Source organism: Ixodes scapularis, unplaced genomic scaffold (genome assembly GCF_016920785.2).
Source record: "Ixodes scapularis isolate PalLabHiFi unplaced genomic scaffold, ASM1692078v2 PGA_scaffold5__190_contigs__length_132052651, whole genome shotgun sequence".
In the NCBI taxonomy this organism is placed as follows: Eukaryota; Metazoa; Arthropoda; class Arachnida; order Ixodida; family Ixodidae; genus Ixodes; species Ixodes scapularis.
In genome coordinates, this window is record NW_024609880.1 from 52,936,248 (window position 1) to 52,958,244 (window position 21,997).

Below are 21,997 nucleotides of genomic sequence, written 5' to 3' on the forward strand. Positions count from 1 at the left end.
TATCACGCTCGTCTTCCCCGAAGAAGTAAGAAGTAACTAAACGCGAGAAAACGCGGAAAAACCTCCGACCAGTCGTTACATCATTAAAGGATCTTTCCGCCACCAAGCGCGTGCCGATCGTGTGGGCAGCGCGTGCAATTGCAAGCTAGGGCTTCTGGCCGGTTCCATTAGGGAGTTTTTAGTATTGCGCATACGAGCGAACGCAAGCCCTGCGCGTTTACGTTAGCGTTGCGTGTTCCCCACTGCGCGTGCGCTGAGCCCATACTGCGGCCTTGGATTGGTGCATGGTGACTTTGCGCATGCGCAGCGTGGAGAACGCAACGCTAACGCACAGCGCTTGCGTTTGCTCCTATAAGCAATACTAAAACTATTAACAGTGTTTGTGCGTATGGCGCGTGATTTTGCTCGCTTTCCGAAGCGACGAACATGGGCGCCTGCTGGGCCGAGGACTGGTAAATATTGGAATGGCGTAGAGACGTTTTCCTTCGTTCACAGTTACGTGGGTTCCATATCTGGTATGCGGGAAAGTATGCGTGAGGCAAAACAAGAATGTGTGACAATCAAGCTTTTTTATATTATTATTATTATTTTTTTTTTTTTTGTAAACACGTTCTAGCGGCGTGGAGAGGTCAAAACAATGTTTTACCGCGTACCAGAAGTGACGGCATCTAAGATGGCTGCGCCCTTGTGCAAACGGTGTACACTCCCCCGCACTGACAGCAGTGGTGAGGTCTTTTTCCGACCTTTTTTCGAAAATAGCCAGGGCGCGCGCGTGTTTTGATAAGGCGCCGAAGATGCGCGAGCGAGCGGATATTCCGAAAACTCTGGATATGACGTCACGCTCCGGGAAGGAGGGGCTTCCGCGGTACTTTGAAAATGATTTCCTTCAAACTCCGCTCACCAATTTAAAAAAAGAAAGAAAAAGGAGACGATATTTGTGATTCTGGAGGCCAAATGAAGACGACTTGAGCGTTTTTTTCCTCAAATACAGGACCGGTTCAGGTTCTTTATTTTATATATTATCATATAAATATAAATATGCTAAGAACCTTAATCGTAAACATACAACACCATATCACCCTTAAAAAAAAAAAAAAAAAAAAAAGTTTTTTGAGCGCAGCGATTTTGTCTGCTGGGCTGTGGAACACCTTCCGAGCATGCGAAGTTGCTGCGTTGTACGGTATATATCCCGCGCTATTTGTTATCAGCGGTTAAACAAATCACGCACAGGGATTTTTTTTTCTTCTCCGAGTGATTGATCGAGCCGGTGAGAGTAGACCCAGAAAGACGACGACGAGCCCTCGTGAACATGCACACTTTTTGACGCTGCTTGACTGGGCCCACTCGTAGTTTGGGCTGCAGTCAGACTCCAGAAACGGAATGTATAGAAGCTTTACACACGTGCCAGAATACAGCCGCCATTGCTGACCTTCTCTTGTTTTACCTAAAGTCACTGGATCCTGGGAAAGTAGCGCCATTGCCTTCCCTACCTGCTAGCCGCACACAAACGGAAACTAACATACAGACGACCCAAACCTCGCAAGGCGATTGGCTAATCGTCTTACGTTCCCATGGAAATCGCCATCTTGGTCCATTTAAATCTTCGAAGCTTCCAGGGGGTCGCTCTAAACCAGTCGCGCCAAGATCACCATGGAGCATCATCGTACTCGAAGCGTTCCTCGCCAACATAAGAGTCTTTGGCACTTCGTATGCGATCAAGTTATGAATCATGCCCATCGCCATGGATCTCTTACAATTATATTGTTCTTCCTGCGCATTTCAAGACACTAAACGTATTTTTCAGTGCCTCCAAGCACCGACACAGCATCTGGTGGTGGTACGAACGTGTACGCTTGTTTCGCCGGTGCGTGGCTAGCAAAATCTCGGTATACAAAAAACTTCTAAATAAAGCTATCCGTCACCAGCGAATCTAGATCGGCTCACCAAGAACGGAGGGGTCAAGGGAAAATTGCTCATTCCACGGACCAAGATGGCGACCACGCGGGGAGCTTGGCGTTACTTTCCCAGGATCCAGTGACTTTAGTTTTACCGAAATACCGAGCCACTGAAATTGGTGTGAACGAGCCTTCACAAAGGCCAATGCTGGGGAGCAAGACAGAATAAAATATAAGATGTCAATAACCTGGCCTGCTATGGTAATAATGAAGTGAAGTAAACGTAATAAGGGGGAACAAAAACTGAAGGTCAGCTATGGCGGCGCCCATGCACAGCTGCTGCAAAGCGTCTATACACGAGACGAGGCTCGGCTATTCTTTGACAAGTCCAAGTTTAATTAAAACTTGTTGTTGGCCTAGTTGGTTCATGATGCAGTATAGAGGTTTTTTGCGCGACACAGGGGACAATTACAAGCGAGTAGACACAGACAAGCGCAAAAAACCTCTATACTAAGTCCAAGTTTGTTTTTGTTTTCTTTCTCGGGTTGGTAGACAGACAGACAGACAGACAGACAGACAGACAGACAGACACCCCCCCCCCCCCCCCCCCCCAGAAAAAAAAAAAATGACAAGAAATTCTTTTTGCGGACGGGAATGCGGCACAGAATTTAAATCCCCTCCCCTTCTTTTTATTTTTCCTTCCCATTCCCTTTTCTCGCATTACGGTTTCATTTTATTATTGTGCCCCTTTCGTCGTCGCGATCCCCGAACCATAACGTCCAAAGGTCAACGTACGGCGACCGACACGCTCGAGATACGCATTAAAGTGCAACAAAACACGTACGCCAAAAAGTGGCGGCGAGAATTCAACCGCAATAAAATTATCCACAAAAAAAAAAGGAAGTACACTGAACAAAACGAACATAAAGCTACGACGACGAAAAGTGCGATAGATGGATGCATAGTCAAAAGAAATGAAAACAGTAAAACAAAAACGCGAAAAGAGAACGGGTATCACCTCTCGTGCCTTCCCGACGACGGACATGGCGGCTGACTGACTGCAATACCGGAAGCAGACACGGGAAGTCGACATCCTGTCACGTCGCTCTAGCAGCGCGTATACTACGACAGGAACTGCGGCAAAAGATCAGTTACGATAAAAAAAAAAAAAAAAAAAAGAAGGACCAAACGGGGAAAAGAATTTCGTCAATGCCCCGTTGTCAGTCACCAGAAATGCCACACCAGATAAGCTTTCGCATGTATATCGTAGCTTTTACACTAACCAACTGGATTACAAAAAAAGGATTACAAATAGAACGGTAGCTGCAAGAAGCCCTCAGTGCCAGAGTGCATGTGTTCGCAGGGTGATTTGCTTCTTTCGTACGGACCGTTGCAATGGACCGCCCTCACCGAGCGTTCCACGCATGCGTGACGCCGCCATAAATGTAGTCAGGAGTAACGTTACTGGAGCAAGCTCAGTTTTACAGCTCCGCCTGCGACGTGGGCTCAGTGGCGGTCACGAGAACTAGCAGCGCTGCAGTCGAGTCTCGCTTCCGGATTGCTTAGCCCGCCAAGTTTGAATAGCAACACTTGAGCTTGGGCGAGTTGGTGATTCATACTAACACTTCACAGCGCAAGGAAACAGACGCACACAAAAATAAATTTCAAACACTCAAGGAAAGAACACTCACAATGCGCTGACTCTGATCTCTGTGGAGTATTACACCTCACCTTCAACATCTTTTTTTTTTTTTTTGCTATTATACACATGGAAGTAAAGAAAAAAAAAGGAAGAAAAGAAAAAAAAGAAAAGGAAGCTCTCAACGCAGTGGTAGCAGACAACGCGCGAGACAGGGAAGCAAGATCCGACTGCAGCGTCGCTAGTTCTCGTGACCGCCACCTGGGCCACTCGCCTCTGCAGGCGAGAATAGGGAGCTGCGAAACTGAGCTTGCTCCAGTAAAGCCTGGTTCAGACAGTTGCGTTTGACTGCGTTGCGGCTGCGAGATACCAGGACATCCCTTCTGCTTATATCGCGTGCCAAGATGATTGCTTGAATTGGATTCCACGCTTGATACGAAGCACAGATGTGCCGGTGACTCGCTTTTGGTTCTCGACGCAACGCACTCAAACGCAAGTGTCTGAACCGGCCTTAACGTTGGTCAAGAGCGGCCGCCGAAATGGAGCGGCAGACAACGGATGAGAGGGGAGCCACGTGACTGGCGCCCCGCTGCAAAAGCTGTGCGCTGACGTCCAGATTCCCCGAGAAATGGCTCTTTGATGCTCTGTGCTACCAGATCCTCGCGCTCCAAATCTGCGACCAGGCACTCTAAGGCACAGTCGTCTAACTGTCAGGCTTTGTAAATATAGAGGAGGCTATGGTGGAAGGCAAGAAGCGCGTGCTCGAGCCGTCCTGGCGTCCGAAAGAGACGCCCTGTCGAGAATAGGGTAAGCGCTATTTCGTCAGGTGTACCTCTGGACAGCATAAATTCACATTCTTTTCTGAGAGCAACTCGGAGTAACTTTCAATCCGCAAAATCATTATTTAAAACTACGTACCAACACGAAATGAAGCGGCCAATAAAAGTTCGTCACGCAAAAAAGAAGATACCGTGCATCGATTAAGTCAATCGCCCCATTGGGGAGGAAAACGGTCAAAATACGGCTACATTTTCTCAGGATAACGAACCCAAAAATACCCAGAAGATTTTATTTTTCTGCCAGGGGTGTCGGACCGCGATACTGGGAACAGCAGCTAAGGCCAACCGCCCATGGGTGGTGCTGCTCTTCTGGGAAACAGGTCACACCCCCCTCTCTTCCTCGTCGTGAGATCAAAAAACCAAGCGGGAGCGAGAATAAATACACTGGAAATAGACGACACGACGCGGAACTCCCGAATGCAGCCCCCACGTGACCTTTGGGTTTTCGCGAGAGAGAAAAGAGCCGCGCTCGGTGCTGACGTTATTAATCTTGCGTCGCCGCCCCGCGACCATAAATTTCTCCAGCTGCGCGCCCCAAAGTTTCTCATCTCACGAGACGAGAAGACGGAAAGGGCGCCCCAGAGAGGAACGCGAGAGGTGTCTCCGTCTGCTTACGCGAGCCACATCGCTTCCGTTTTGTTTGGTCGCCGTTGCCGCCGCGACTCCTTCCCTGTCTCATCCTCTTCTCTAACTTTCTTGCGCACACAAGCCCCCCCCCCCCCCCCCCCCCCCAAAAAAAAAAAAAATGCATATTAAAAAACAAAAAGAAATTAACGCGGCGTGCAAAACAAAGGGAAAAACACGAAGAACAAGAGCATTACCAGTTTGCAAAGTAATAAACGACGCGAACTTTCACCACCATGAGAAAACCTAAAAAAGAAAGAAAGAAAACGGAGGTAAGCCGCGAGCTGCGAGGAAGGTCCCCCTCTCATCGTGTGGTAACTCTTCGCTTCCGAGTGAGAGTCCCTGACCTGCTGTCGCCTCTGCACTTTTGCACTGCACCCATGCGCCGAAACAAATTTTATTTTAAACAGTTTGGGTTAGACACGCGTGTCAAAAATTAATTTTACGCGAAAAAAAAAAAAACTTTAATAGAGCAATATTCGCGGCGCGAAAGCGATTTAGTCGGTAGCCTAGCCTCCTTTCCACTTGTTTTCGCTCTCGGCATTACGGGAGCGTGGAGGAGAGATGGATCGGCATCGGCTTCACGTTGAGATGAAAAGAGCGAAAGATCCCGAGACGGTCATTCCGGAATGACCCGTGACGTCATGGACTTTGCGCGCACAATTTCAAATAAATCTCTCGCTGTCAACATTGCTTTCAAACTTTTTTTTTTCGTGTAAAATTAATTTTTTTGACAGGCGTGGCCCAACCAGACTGTTAAAACTTTTTTTTTTCTCTTTTCAGTGTCATGCTCCAGTGTCATGTATATTTTTAACAAAGTCAAAAACCGCAACTGCTTGAAACCTACCAAAAATCACGAAGCTGTGCAACTTTTTTTTTTTTTTAGGTCAACGTGTTTGCAGTTTTTTAAAAGCCACAAAGAATGGTTATCATATTTTTTGTACATTTCTAGTATTGAGTGTGTGCCGTCGATGACCCACGACTGATTATTTGGTGGTTGTGTCTAATCCATAGAAAACGGCACGTGACCACGGAGAAGAGAGTAAGCGCGACTCAAACCGGCCGGTTCTCGAACGGCGGTTTTCGGACTGAAAGAAAACAAATTTCGAGCCGCAAATTGTGTTCTGAATAGTTGGACTCTCACACGACATGTTCAAATAAAAATATTGGCGAGCTTAAATACTCTGTCAATGTCCCTTTAAAGGAACAATGTCGTTATATTTTTTTTAACGATGCAAGTTGCCCGCAAAAAATTTCAGCAACGCGAAAAAAAAAAAAAAAATTCCCCACGCGCGCGTATCTTTTTATATTTGGCGCGTTCTCTCCTTCTCACCTCCTCGCTTAGTTTTATTTGTGACGTAATTTATTACGAAATTGAGAAGCTTTGTAAGCGACATTTCGATAATATTTAATAACGGCATTCGTAAAAAAATGTTTTCAACGCAATTGCGAACGCTTTATAGCGAACGCACTACGCCCCTTACTTTTGAAATATCGAAAATCGGAGTCCGGAAGTGATGTCGTCTCCTGGCTTTTTATCCTCCCTCTGAAAACATGGCGGCGCTCGTCACATGTAGCAATGAGGCTGATCGGGGAGTCCGGGAATCGGACGAAGCTCTCTTTTCGCTGCGCGAAGAGCTCCGACTTCAAAAATGGATATCGTCAAATTGTCAAAACAACTGGGTTTGGTGCCTGTGGCACCATAGTTTCGGTTGTGACTCTGCCGCGGGGCCGCCTTTCACGCAGCACCGGCGTGTCACGGCCTCTCACGTCGCTCACAATAAGTCCACTGGAAGTCCTCTTCGACCACACACCGTATAATAAAAATAGATTGTTTAAAGGATTGCAAAGCAACTTCAAACTCGAAAGTGAAGCGTCGCCTGCTCACAGCGATAGGCGGCATGCACGGAAAAGCGCGGTCACTCGCGGGAGAACACGACACTTCCGGTCGGGACCGTTCGGAGGCGGGAGAGAAAATCGAGTTACAGGACGACCCAATGTTTGACGTCACATGCACTGGCGCCGATCGAGCAAAAACTTCAAATTAAGCTTTTAGACTTCTTTTTTTTTACTTTACAGAAGCCAAGTGTTTAAGCTCCGAATTTTGAGGGCAATGTCCAGTCATCGTTTTGAATCGCTTCAAATAATAATTAAAAAAATAAATTTTGACCTGTCCGTGCCCTTTTAAGAAATGCTAGCCGTGAGTTCTAGACGGCAAGACTCGCAAGTAAACTCGCAGCAAGTATTTTTTTTTTTAACGAACGTTATTATTTTTGTTTTTTTTTAGGCGCGAACCTCAAATCTTTGGGTGTGGGAAACGTAATACAGCAATTATTGTTGGAAAACGTAGTATGACGGCGCCCCCTGGTGTCTGTTCCAATTCCGGGTGTTTTTATTTTAGGCGGATAGAGCCCGTAGGTTGAGTTATCACCATAAATGGACGATCCCCGAACCCGCTTGAGTGCCCCTTTAAAGAAACACGAAACCTCTTTCTGCGATAGCCTATTTATGGTCATAATTCAATCTGTCTACTCTAAGCCTAATAAAGAAAAAAAAAATCAAACATTACATTCGTGCGTGGCCGATTTCTCTATTAAAATCGGTATCAAAAGACCGATTGCCTCCGAAGCATCGCAGACGCCGGACGGCGCCGTCACACAAGGAAGGGCAGGGCTCTGCCCTTCCTCGCCCAATGGCGCAATCTGGTGTCGATCTTTTGATACCGACTTTAACAGGGAAATCGGTCACGCATGAATTAATTTTTTTTTCTATGATGCTTAAAGCCCATAGATTGAGTAATTACGATCGTAAGTAGACTATCGCAGACGGTGGTCTGGTGCTAAAGTGACTACAGAGGTGTGTGTCGGCATCCGTCTAAAACCCCAACCACTCGCCATCAATGCTTCCAGCGCTTCTGAGTGCCTTCAGCCCAACCAGGGATCTCAATATAAGAGGGGCCTGCACGAGGAACGCGTTAGTTCCTTGTTCGTGCTTCGGGAAATAAAAAAAGTAAACGTTTAGACAAATAACAATAAAAGTGCCGTTCCACGTCAAGACAATCGCAAAAAAAAAAAAAAAAAAAAAAAAAAAAAAAAAAAAAAAAACATTGGACCTAGTTTACTAACTTTCCTTTGTTCCATAGTCCAGTACAGCAACACCTTCTTATTTCTAAAATCCCACCAAAAATAGACAATAAGTAAAACATGAAATAAATAGGGAAATACGGCAAACCGGAGGGCCTGACCGCTTGACTGGTCCCGACAGATAGATATCGCACTAGCAGTTTTCTTTTTTTTTTTTTCGTCCCCACTTATTGTACCGCTACAGCGATACCGTGATTAACCCGAGGAACAATGCACACACACACACAGACACGCAAGAAACGCATCGGCAACGCTGTAGCCTTATTTTGCCGTAGGTTTCGCGCGGTCGCCGCCGTTCTCATGCTCACTATACAAGGTCCACCACTTGTGTATGGTATATACGCCCGATTATAGTTCGTCGACCCAGATAACACGAGCTCCAAACTGCGCGACGAAATCTTTTTTCGGGTGTTCCAGTCTGAACAAAGCAAACAACAGATGATTCTAAGCCGTAATTATAAAAATGTCACCCCAATGAAAAAAAAAAAACAAAAAAAAACATCAATGAGATTTATTCGACGGAAATGCGTTAGCATTTCTTTCTCACCCCTTTTTATTCGCTTAGGACTCATTGCCATTCGTTTATCACCGCTTTCCTGTCGTTTAGTAACCCATTCCAGTCGTTTATGACTCGTTTTCAACCGTTTTTCACCCCCTTTCATAGATTTTTTTTTTTCCTCTTCGCTTTCCGCTGCACGCTTCCGTCGCCTTGCCTCCGCGGCAAGAGCCCAAACGACGATCTTTCTCTGTCTCGGCCCGACGCCGCCGACGCGTGTCCTCGGCCTTCTTCCGTCGTCGCTCTTGGATGCGGTCAGTCATATATCACTGGTGGAAAGAACCACATCCATCGCCGAAGCGGCAACTGACCAGGGCCTCATTACAAAGCGGCGCGGCGCCTGCCAACACCTTCTAGAAAGAAACTAAGGCCTGCGCGCCCGCTCCCTGACGTCACTGCAGCTAGACCAGCGAGCCGAGAAGTGTGAGTCGGGGCCGGCCTGAAGCTTTGATTGGAAATATTGTACGAATGTCACTTACCCGTGCATGACGACGGCGTAATTAATCGGATTAAAGTATTTTAAGATGAGAAGGTAGTATACAGCAACTTAACTTTTACAGTTCGACCATTAAGTTATGACGACTGAAAACACTCATGATAAACACCAGAAACTATACACCTTGTCCACAATTCTTGAACTTAATCTCAACAATCACAAACATTTTAATTTAAAACATATTTCTCACGTCCATGCGTCCACAAACTGAAAACATGTGAAATAGTATTTTACGCTTAGCGCCTTCCTGAAAGGTAAAATAAAGGAACAGCACGCTCTCGACCTCCCACCACAAGTTGGACGGCCACTTTTGTATTTAAAATGTACGAAAATGAGTGACGGCTCGACAATAAGTCAATTGTTTTATTTAAAAAAAAGGTAGTTTTAATAGAGTGAAACAAGCAAATACGACACAAAATGTGACTACGTGTCAAAGGCTATCATATAATAAATGAACGTGACAAAATGTATGGTTTGTCCCACGAGACAGTTTCCTTCTTACCTCCCTTTCGGGTTTTAGTATGTCGGTCTAAAGATATGCCGTGGTTCCTTCACACCTTATTTGGTGCACTGTTCTATGTGCAGACAATGTTGACAAGAATGTTTGTCGACTCCCTCACAGATGTGTCCAACTCTTCAAACTTCTGCAGCGTAACTAGTGTCAGGTCCCCGACACCTTTCTGTTGATCACGTAACCGGAAGAACTAAACGATGTGCTAGGACGACATAAACTTGTTCACAACCGACTCAGCATGTATTACCACACTGACGACCAGTTGTGTTGAAAGGTGCAGTCCCCTCAATTTAATTAGAGCATCTGTCAGATGATGAACCACAGCATGTATCGTGAGGAAGTCTCTTCTCCAAAATCAAATGTTCTCTGCGGTATTAGCACATGAATGATTTCATAGTCACAGAGGCGAAGCATCCAGCTACGTAGGTCAGAATAAAAGTCTTGGACGACAACGCTGCAAAATCGTGGTCGGTGATGTCAAATGAAAAAGCTAGAACACAAAGCAAAATACTCTGCGCGGGTGACTCGCGTGCTAAAACCAACAAAATATTTCCGAATACTTTGGAAGTGGTAATTCTTTTTTTTTTTTTTTTAATTACTACTATGCCTACTTGAAAATATAAAAAAAATGCCTGAGTTGTTTAATGGTCTATCGTCCTCCTGGGCACATTGACAAGTTAAAAGTACAAGACGGCGAGGTGAAAACAAAACTCTGCCAAACCAACATACCTTCGAAGAGCTCGCAACTTGAACTACTTTCTCCGGAATTGCCTTAATCCATCGAATGAACGTGACAAAATGTATAGTTCTATGTCTATTTTCACGAATTAAAAAGTAATTAACGAATTTTAATTATTTAGCCGACTTATCGCAAAGATTAGCCACCTACATAACGTCCCGCAGGCCGCATAACTCGCCTGCACAAACCGCATAAGTGTAACTTTCACGGTTTTTTTTATGCAATACTGTTAAGTAAAAAAAAAACATCCTGTATAATTTTTTTTTTTTTTTGAAGCTTAACAATTGTGTTTAGTGATGTGATTGGCCTAAGCCTATTTGGAGCACATTTCGGAGCAGCCAATAGTGTTTTGGAGCAGCAAACGTGACCTTTGGAGCAAACAAAACAGTGTTTTGGAGCAGCAGACGTGACCTTTGGAGCAAACAAAACAGTGTTTTGGAGCAGCAAAAGTGGCTTTCGGAGCAGCCAAGACAATGTTTCGGGGCAGCAAAAGTGGCTTTTGGGACAGATATTCTCAGAAAAAATAAAATAAAATATTCGTTTGAATTGATGTACAAACGAAGAGCACTTCGTGTTGTGTTGTGTTCTGAAGTGACTTGTTATGACGGAACTCGCTACATGTGGTTTTACTGCTGAGACATCCCACAAGCGTACAGTGCTGAAGGCATTGCCAATAATTCCGAAAAAAAACCGCTTGCCACCGTTTTACTGGTTCCCGACGTGCCTGATTTTTGTCAAAAGTAAGCAAACCTGAAACAATGGATTGCAAGCGTCCCGCCTGGTGCCTCTGTCGTGCAATCATGTTCGCGTGCACGTGAGGGCAACTTCGGCAGGCTTGCACTTGCGCGTGCTTCGTCGAACAAGCGGAGACAACGTCTGTTCAATCGAAACTAAAACCATGCCACTCCGCTCCGTCGCCAACTGATTCCCACAATAGACCAATCTCATCAGCAAGTTTGGGTACGCCACCACTTGTCGTCGCGGCGTGAAAGTTCCGGGTTCAAATCGCGCTAAGGACTTCTTTTTTTTTTTTTTTTGTATTTTGCGCGTGTGTTACTTTTAAACTGTGATCTTTTTTTGGAAATCATCCACTTGCACTACTGCGCCTTACACGCTTTTACTGTTAGTCCCACCTGTTCAATCGAAACACCGGGAAGAAGAAAAAAAAGATCAACGCAAGTTAACGCGCTAATGCAATCATTTCGTAATGTTCAATAAAAGGAAACCACGCTAACAGCATCAGTATGGCTTTCACACAAGCGGAGCCGAAACAAGCATCCTTTCCCCAGCGTTTACAATTTTGTCTGTTTTCAAATAACGCTCTTGCTACGATTCCTTTCAATAACAAGAGACGCCAATTTAGGACTAATAAAAACTGCAGTTGTAGCAATTAAAAAAAAAAAATAAAAACAAGCAAAAAAAAAAAAAAAGACTAGCAGCTGTGGATACATTGATTGAGCGAAATCCTACAGGCAAGGCAGCAGGTCAAACGTCTGAGAAAGTAGTAAAACTGAACTAAAAGAGATCATACTTTTACTTGCATGGAATGAGATAAAAAGTATATTTATACTCTTTACATTTTATTGTGACAATCGTTTTGTAGTATTAACACATTACTTGTTGAATTTTAGTTAGATTAGCGGACGATCACGACCAAATGCAAAAATGAATCGGGCGTCGACCATCGCAAACCCTCTCTCTAATGCAAACACCTAAAATGACTTGGGATCAAGAAATGGAAATAATTATAATTAATTCCATTTGTTGATCCAAAGTAATGTGTTAATATTACAAAACGATTGTCACAACAAAATGTAAAGAGTATAAATATACTTTTTATCTCATTCCATGCAAGTAAAAGTATCATCTCTTTTAGTTCAGTTTTACTACTTGTTTGACCTGCTGCCTTGCCTGTAGGATTTCGCTCAATCAATGTATCCACAGCTGCTAGTCTTTTTTTTTTTTTTTTTGCTTGTTTTATTTTTTTTTAATTGCTACAACTGCAGTTTTTATTAGTCCTAAATAGGCGTCTCTTGTTATTGAAAGGAATCGTAGCAAGAGCGCTATTTGAAAACAGATAAAATTGTAAACGCTGGGGAAAGGATGCTTGTTTCGGCTCCGCTTGTGTGAAAGCCATACTGATGTTGTTAGCTTGGTTTCATTTTAATGAACATTACGAAATGATTGCATTAGCGCGTTAACTTGCGTTGATCTTTTTTTTTCGCCTTCCCGGTGTTTCGATTTAACAGGTGGGACTAACAGTAAAAGCGTGTAAGGCGCAGTAGTGCAAGTGGATGACTTCCAAAAAAAGATCACAGTTAAAAAGTAAGACAAGCGCAAAATACAAAAAAAAAAAAAGGAAGTCCTTAGCGCGATTTGAAACCGGAACTTTCACGCCGCGACGACAAGTACCGGCGCTTTAACCTCTCGACCACAACAGAAGGCGCGAGGCGCGGCGCCGGTGGTGGTATATAAAAATACTGCTACCGCTTTCATCTCGTGTGGTTTTTTCTTTATTTTGGCTCCTATTTTCCCTCCCTGGCCGTAACTTTACCTGCCGCTCCTACAGTATAAAGGGGCGGTCAATTAGATTCCAGTTGAATGTCCCTTCAATCAGTTTCTGCGAGCGAAATTAGGCTTTTGTGCTTGAAGCGATGCGGATCTCTCCGCCATTAGGCAGGGACGCTAGGTACTTCCTTGTCCCCATGGAGCTGGTCACGTGACGTAAAAATCCCTCCTGGCCGCGGCCGCGTCCGCAGCCGCAAGATGAGCAAACCGGCCCAGCGGTGCTGCTTGCCAGGCCGGCAAACCAGGCCGGCAACCGGCCGGTGCTACAAGCGCGCGAGCATGTGGCCCTATGCAGTGCCTGCACTGCACGAGCGCCCGTACTTGGCAGGGACGCTAAAAGCTTGGAGCTCGCGCTTGTAGCATCGGCTGCGTCTGGATTTAAGCTGAAACGAAGTATAAACACACAGACACAGACAAACAAACAATCAAAGAACCTGAGCGCATCGATGCAAGACTTCGCGAGCCAGGGTCAAAAAGTTCTTGGAGCACTTTGTGCAACGACTGAACTCGAGACAAACAAGCGCGTTGTGCGGGTTCAGCGTGCAGACACTGCCTTCTTTGTTTTAGCTCACTTCTCTTTACCAACTTCCTTTCGAGGCAGATATTTCACGTACCGGGGTCCCTCTCGAAAGGAAGTCCACCGAGAGACCTAGGTAATCAATACTTCGACACAGCAGTCTGAGTTAAAGAGGGATTTTCATAGTAACGTATGATTAAAACAAGAACAGGAATGTTGATGAACATGCGGCGGTACTTGGTTTGATTTTAGAAAGCACTATATCTACAGCGACGTGGGGACGGCAACTCCCGACGTTGCGCGACCACGGTGACTGGCAGCAGAGGCCAAATATAGTTTTCCCACGGCCGTTGCTTTCAGAAGCGAGTGCTTCAGCTCACAAAGTAACTCCTGCCGCGCAAAAACGTAATTTCGTTTCACAACATGACGGCATGTCGGAGCGTCCGCACACACCTGCGCACCCGCGTCTATCGTTAAAAAAGAACGCGAGACGAGATTTAGGAGACGAGTGTGCGAAACGCGAGACGGTGGGAAAATCATGCAAGACTGGATGGACAATTGATGCAGCGTACTTTGTGTTGGGCGGCCGCTTGTGCCACATAACTCACGCATGCTCAATCAAGGTTCTCAGTTTAGTTTCGGTTTTGAAAGGCAACCGAAATTGTTTTTTAGGCGCAGGCTTGGCGCAGATTATCCATATTTTGGCAAAATGTAGCAGGATTTAGCAGGGTTAGCCACTTGCCGCGGTTTGGCACAATTGGCGCAGCAATCACATCAGTATGTGCTAAAAAAAAAAAAAAAGCCGTGAATTTGTCAATTACTTTTTTCATTAGTGGAAATAGACATATATGACTCCAATTAGAAACTTGCTGTGCGTCATCCAAAACCCCTAAACGAATATTTTTTAGAAATACTTGGAGCGCAGCAGTGCGCTGCTAAGGGTACCACGTGGTGCAGCGGGTACAAGGCTGGGGCTCTATGATAAGAGACGGAAAAATCGCGCGGGAGCCTTACCGCAACCGCTAGCCTTGTGCCTGCTGCAGGAGTGTAACTTTGGCGCACTACTGCGCTTCTCAGGCGCACAAAGTATTTATAAAAAAATATTCATGTAGCTGCTTTCGATGACGCTCAGCACGTTTGTAATCGGGGCCATATATGTCTATGTTCACTAATAAAAAAAGTTAATTGGCAAGTTTTACCTAATTAGCCATGTATACTATGTCCCTCTGGTCGTATAACTCACCTGCACAAACCGCATAAGTGTAGCTATCACGGATTTTTATAAACAAACCTACTAAGCATACTAATAATAATAAAAAAAAAACTATATATAAATACTTTACGCAGTAATGCCTTCTTATTTTTTATATCACGGCTCTGTTTCGAGCGAGCACCCAGACACCCGCATCTTTCGCTCATTCCAATTTGCTTTTGACGGAAGAAAGGAGGCTTTCGACTCCCGTGGACCGCTTCGAGCTCGCAGTTTCCCGGTTCGATCCCCTCGGCAGCAGACCGGAAAAAAACCGTGATTGATCGCCGCTCGAGAGAAACAAACCGACTCCGGAACGGACTGGGCACGTGCGGTACGCGGCAACCTCGATCTGCGCTGTACGCGAAACTGAAACGAAGTGCCACGGAGGAACGTTCGCTTCCAAATCCCCACCCGCCAAAGCTTCTGAAATGTATTATCTACTATCACTATTATAATCATCGACACGGTTCTCATCCGCCTTCAGCGCGAGCTTCCTACACCTTTGACAAATTGCTTAGGCGTCTCGCGCACCTCGAACGCGCAGTCAAAGCACGGTGGAAGGCAGGGGAACGTGCAACGGAAGCCGTTCTCATTATGTCAGTGACTCTAACAACAATACTGAACCTCACGATCGAATAACTCAATAAATAAGGTACGGCGTTGAAACGTAGCCGAGACGCCTATTTTTCATCGTGTCGAATGCGCGTATTTCCGTAAGAAAATTTTGTTTACCGAACATTCCGTCCACTGAGCCTCCTCTCTCGGTATGTACTGAATTATATAAACCTTCGCAACCTACGAAATGCAGACGAGAACCCACACATCAAAACCAACGCTCCGCTCCACGCCTAACACGATTGGGCATTAGGCAGAAAACTATTCTCAAAAACGCCAATATTAAACCAAAATAAACAAAAAGTACACGTTTTTGCTGGTTTTGTGACGTCAGAAAAATGGGCGATCGTTCACGCCGAGCGCCGCAGTGACGTCATTCCTTTCAGGGAATTCGGGGGCGGAGCCATGCTATGACGACACGCTAAAAACGGTGCCGCTAGCCGCGGCGTCCGCAAACGCCACAATAAAAAAAAACAAAAAAACACGAGCTGCCATTGCGCAGTCACGCGAAACGACCTGCTTGCACGGAGTGTGTTCCTTCCCCACCACAGCGTCGCACAGAACTCTTTTTGATTACGGCCATTACTGACGACGGCAGCGGTGGTGGTGCTGTGATTCACCGTCAGCCATGACCGCCAGGCTAAATCGAAGATGGGCAAACAAAAGAACAAACAAATAACCAAACAAACAAAGCGACGGAGAGGCGCCCGATACCGCCGCGATTCGTCACAATTCAAGCTTAGACTTCTTATTCACGCACACGGCTCAGAGTACAAAAGGATTGGAGGGGGGGGGGGGGGGGGGGGGGTTGCAGTAGCTGCTCAATTACGTTTTTCCTCCGAACTCGAATAATAATTACATCGCCGGCGGCATCGAAACCATCATCGCGTACCCGTGCACACACACACGTACAGAAGCACACAGTAGTGAACCATTTCCAGCGCGCCAAAAATTACTGAGTACTCCAGATGAGGCTACGGCAATGCCATTACAAACGCACCTACGAAGAGGTAGGAGGAAGGGGGGTTGGCATGACATCACTGCTGCCACAGACAAAGCAAATACAGGAAACGCACCGAAATCTAAGCACGAACCGAAAGAGACGGGTTCTGTGGCGGTACCCGAAGGCGTAAGCAGAAACAAAAACAATCGAAACAAATGTAGACGAGCCATTTTTTTTTTCTTTTTATGTCACGGGGGAAGAAGCACAGGGGGTTGGCAATCAAGTGCAAAGAAAAGAGAACAAACGTTACGTCAACTGAAAAAAAGAAAAGCGGGACGAGAATTACGTGAAGCCAAGTCGTGCAGTCACCAGCGGTGAAAACGGAGGTTACGGGGAGGGGGAAGAAGGAGAGAGAAAGAGAGAAACAGTAAGCTGAAAAGAAAGACCGGCAGAGGAGAAAGCTCCACGCAATTTCGCTCCTTTCACACCTTCGCAGAGAGCAGGAACGAAGAAACGCGAGGTAAACATTTGGCGTCCTTTGTGGCTAAAACCACATTTTTCAGTGCGGTGTCATATCTCGATTCGGCCTAAGCCTCCATTCGAGTTCGGCTGGACGTTTCCAAGTGGACTTAAATTCTCTGTAGGGCTGGACATTCCGATTTGGCCGAACTCAGGTTCGAGCGCTAGTCCGAGCAATGCCCCTTTACAACAAAAGGCGCCAGTTCGGTTTATAGACCAACACGCTGTTTACAAACAAGCCCGCGTTTGCCCACACCAGGTGTGGGCACTGCGCGTGCGCAGAAACCAAATGCGTGTGAGGGGAAGCTACTGCGCTTGCGCCGTGGCGACAGCAGCGCCACCGCAGAGGCGTGACGTCAGAGCCGCGTGTTGGTCTATAGGGACAAGACGGGAAGGCGCACTAATTTGGCCGTAAGCTGAGTAAGCGGAACGCGATGATGCTCCCCAAGGCGAACTCACAAAAGCGGACATGCAGTGCACACACCTTCACCCACCACTTCGAGTACCACTGTGTCTGTTCTTTTGTGAAACGCAACTATCCAAAAATGAAAAAAAATAAAAAATAAAAAAAATAAAAAACAGCAACTGCCTGCTTTTCGTTTTCCTCGCCTTTGTTTTTATTAGGGCTTTTTGGCGTCTTTGTGTCTTTACTAGGGCTTTCTAATGGGAAATCGCTCCTTAACCCGAAATCTTCGGAATTGAGCGGAGTCGCCCTTTAACGAGCCGTAAAAATTATTTGTTCGAATCAATTAGCAATGCGTTATTCATAACCATAACCCCCCCCCCCCCCTCACCCCAAAGGAAAAGCTACGCCATATCTGCTCTCTTTGCAGTGAGTCAAAGCTAGGACGCACCCCCAATTCTGACGCCAAATTTGTAATGTCGTCGTTCGCTATCTCATCCAACCTAAAAATACACCCGCGCCATCTACCAGCTAGCCGTGGAACGCTTCAGATCAGCGTACAACTAGACGGGAGGTTTTACGGTATTTGCGAGATACACTCTAAGCACAAGGTACGAGAAATGCTCGCTCATTGTCAGAACTACTTCGAGCACAAAAGAGCGATCCGCAAGCGCGTTTTCTCGTTGCAAGCGGCCAGAAGCGGTTCCAACGCAATCGACCGCACTCAGCCGCAAATATGTAAACCGGCCCTTACTGTTACCACGGAAACGCGTGCTAATCCAAGCCGAAAAAAAAAAAAACACGTAAAAAGCTTCAAGCTTTTTGGAGAACGGCTTTATGTGTGCGTGCGTGCGTGTGTGTGCATAAAAAATATGAAAAACGTGGAGGCCGCGAGCTAGCGAGCCAAACATCGTGGCACGGAAACCCTTAAAATAAAAGGATATGAATAGAAATCACACGTCTCGGAGTTTAATGTGGTAATATTATTAGGCCCGAACGGGAACGGCAGGAGAAAAGTCAACGCTCTCAACCTTAATGGTTAGCGAGCACTTTGCGACCTTAAAAAATACAAAGGCAAAATACACACTCGATAAACAAACGAAAAAAAAAAAAAAATCGAATACGCTTATGCATACTGTGTTTTAATATTTCTTTTTTTTTAAACAAAATTAAAGTCATCCTCGGCTAATGTCAGTTTCTTTTCACTATATGCTTTCCAAAAAAAAAAAAAAAAACCGACAAAAAATAGCCATTATTTTGTGGATCCCCCAAAGAACTCTCATTAGGAGCACCATCCCAAGTTTTAAAAAGCCGTTTATTTATTTTTTTTCTTTTTAGTCTGGTACTATGCCCATTCAACTGTCATTACACGCAGCACGCAAGCTGGAGGAAAATAATTTCCGCTAAACGCAAACTGATAAAAAAAATTCTCAAGTATGTATTCTTATTTGGCGATATTACGTCGGTGGACACCTTGAATAAAATAGGCACTTTCATTATTTTACTGTTTCTCTGTCGTATAATAGGAAACCGGGCAAGAAAAAAAAAAAAAAACAACACTGATTAAACAATTCCTAGCGCATAAAAAAAAATAAAAAAGTCGAAACACGTTTGAAAGGTTCCAGATACATAAAGTCACAGAGAATACAGGGAAGTGAGAAGCAGACGGCGACACGGGGCGGGACCAACGGAGCAAGCGCCCAGGGTTTGCAGACTCTTCTAAGCCTTATTCTCAGCGCCTCCAGCTCGCGTCGTTCACTCTTCCAACTTTTCTTTTATGGCCCCGCAGGAAGCTCGCAAGCTGAGCCCAAACACCAGGGCGCACCCAAAACAATGAGAAAGACTAAAAAAAAAGAAAGAAAGAAAAGCCAGTAGAGGGATACGCACGTGGAGGAAGTGCTTGGGCGTAAACAAAAAGGGGCGAAGTTTCTCCGGGGTTCGTGTAACCCGTAACCCGATAAGATAGACAACCAGCCCGCGCGCCCAACACAAAAAAGGAACAGAAAGTCCGAGTATCGAATTTCGCGTCTTTCATAATGGAGAAGGAACGCTCGCTACCGCATCCCACACTTCCGTGTTTTTGTTTCGCCTCGCTTTTCTTCTTTCTTTTTTTTTTTTCTTTTTTTAAAGGGAAATTCAGGCATTTGCGTTGAGTCCGACCGAAAGTAACTGCAACGGCTTGCGACGTACGAGTCGCTATGGCAAAGTCAAATTTGTCAAATTTGGGGGTTTGACGTGCCAAACCTACGACGGGCATCTGGCACGCACCAGCGGAGGACTGAGGATTAATTTCGACCACCTGGGAATCTTTTGGACGTGCGCAACCGAAAGCTCGGTTACACGGCGCCTTCTCCGCAATAAGCCTCCGTCAGATTGCGGGCACCTCGGTCGGGATTCGGGTCGCTATGGCGACACTGACGACGAGCCAATGGGAAGCGCGGTGCCGCACGACGCAGCGCAGCGCAACACAACACGGTCGACGCTATTGTGTGAACCAGACATTTTTTAATCTTTTTTTTTTAAGTTGTCATTTAAGGGACGCCCCCTAGAGAGGACTTACTACGCAGCAAGTTACTGCATTTGAATGATAGCCCGGGCGACATAAGAGCACGCTTTTTGATAAAGAAGCGCAACATGCAACTCAAGCCACACGAGAAAACACTACGAGACAAACGTGTTGGCACAGTGTAATTCACGTAAAAAGGAACTGCCCTTTTTGAAATAAAGACGACACCAAGCGGCGAGTACGAACCCCAAGTGGGAAGGGGGGGGGGGAGAGGAGGGACCCTCAAAATGGTTCGAGCTTTCGTCACTGCGTGAGGAGGGCCTGCGCATGCGCAGAACTCTTCGGGGAAAAGGTCAATTAAACATAGGTCAGAACAGCGAGTGGCGAGATCGACAATCAGTTTGGCAGTGCACGAATACCTGCAGTACGAGTCATGTGTGCTTAGGAACGGTCAACTCCTCACTGAGAAAAACAAGATGGAAGTCTTTTCGGATGAGAACTTCATCCAAGACAGAGAACCGAATCGGGAGATTTGACCGATGGCTCTGCCAGGATGCCTCTCGGGTGCCTAGAGCACCGTGGCCTAGAGTCATGCACATTAAATTTCCCGCCTCTGATGATGATGGCTGTTGTGAAGCCCTGGATGAACGAGGCGGCCGCTGGAAGGGAGAGTTCCCAGCTCACCAGTCAGGGAAGACCCAGACCTGGCTCTACGACAACATGCATACCATTGGTTCCCAGGTTTGTGGCCTCCCTCGAGCCCGGACTGCAACCCTCTCGACTACTACATGTGGGGTGTGGTTCAGGCAACGCTGAATGCCAAACATCACAACACCAAGATGCCCTGCAGGTGATGACACACATCATGGACAGGACAGACGAAGCACGCCAGCAGTCGCTTCAGGTCCACGCTTCAGAAGCTTGTGGCAACTGATGCTATTTGAAATCATTTATATCGTTAAAGTTATTTTCTAATTGTGCACCAAATTTTGTATGAATATATATATAAATATTTTTTGTTCTGTTTTTTCGTGCTTTTTTTTTAATATTGTGGATTTTTCGGATTTATCTCGACGACCCTCCCTGTAAGTATATGTAACACGCCCATGGGGCTAGAAAACCGTCCTGATGTCAAACGATATCATGACGTCACGTGAGATTATGGCGTCATGTGACTGACGTTAGTGTCACGGGATATCATGACGTCACACAAACAGCTTGTCCCCAGCTTACTTGCAAAGCATTCAGTGCGTATGCGAGTTAATCAGACATAATCGAAACGCGCGGCTGTTGTCTAAAAAAAAAAGAAAAAGAAACAGCCAGTCCAGCGAGGAACAAGGAAGTTTTAGCATTAATGAGTAGGGCGTTTCAGGGAAAGCGATAAGCCCGACACCAAACTAAAACAAAGGGGACATTCACGCAGCAGGTTAGAAAAAAAAACAAAAAACAATGTAGGTCGAATACCAACTACGTAGTTTGACCGTAATCCGCTGCTAACAAGGCCAGGACTATTTACACGTCCTTGGAACCGGAACAAAGCACACTGGTTGGATAACAGCAATTACGCGAGAAAATTAATTCAGAGCAAATCCCATTTTTTAGCGAGTATAGCATAATTCCTTCCCACGACCATGGCGTTAGCGCGAATGGTAACGGGCGTACGAGACTCCAACCGTTCGTGTTCAATCCCCGTTCCTCTGTTTCACCTGTTCGATGCAACCTGTAGTTTCTAGACATGTATCCCGTGTACACTAATACATAAGAGAATCCCTTTAACAAAGGCATGTTTAATAATACTACTACTACTACTGAAGTGTCGTCAAAACGAAAGGAGAAACGTTTGAAACGCCGGTACCAGCTGACTCCAGAGTCCCTCGATATTTTGTCGTCTTCTACAAGTAACGACAACGAACACACGTGACGAAGTACATTTCGCACCAAGAATATGTTGCAGTTCGTTCAAGTTCCTTGACACTTTCTTTTTGGGAGCGTGCGAATACCGCTTCGAATCGAATAGTTCAGCGTCATTCCTAGCTTCAACACTGCGAAAAGATTGCCCGCATTTCATAGCTTTCCTTAGAACTGTGAACGCTATACATGACGCAGCGCGTTTTGATTTGAGCTACTATTCGCACACCCCCTATTAACAGTATTTTACAAGTAACGACAACACATTTTGCGTGAACATAAAGATTTTGCGTGAACATAAAGGAAACTTTCCGTTGCGGT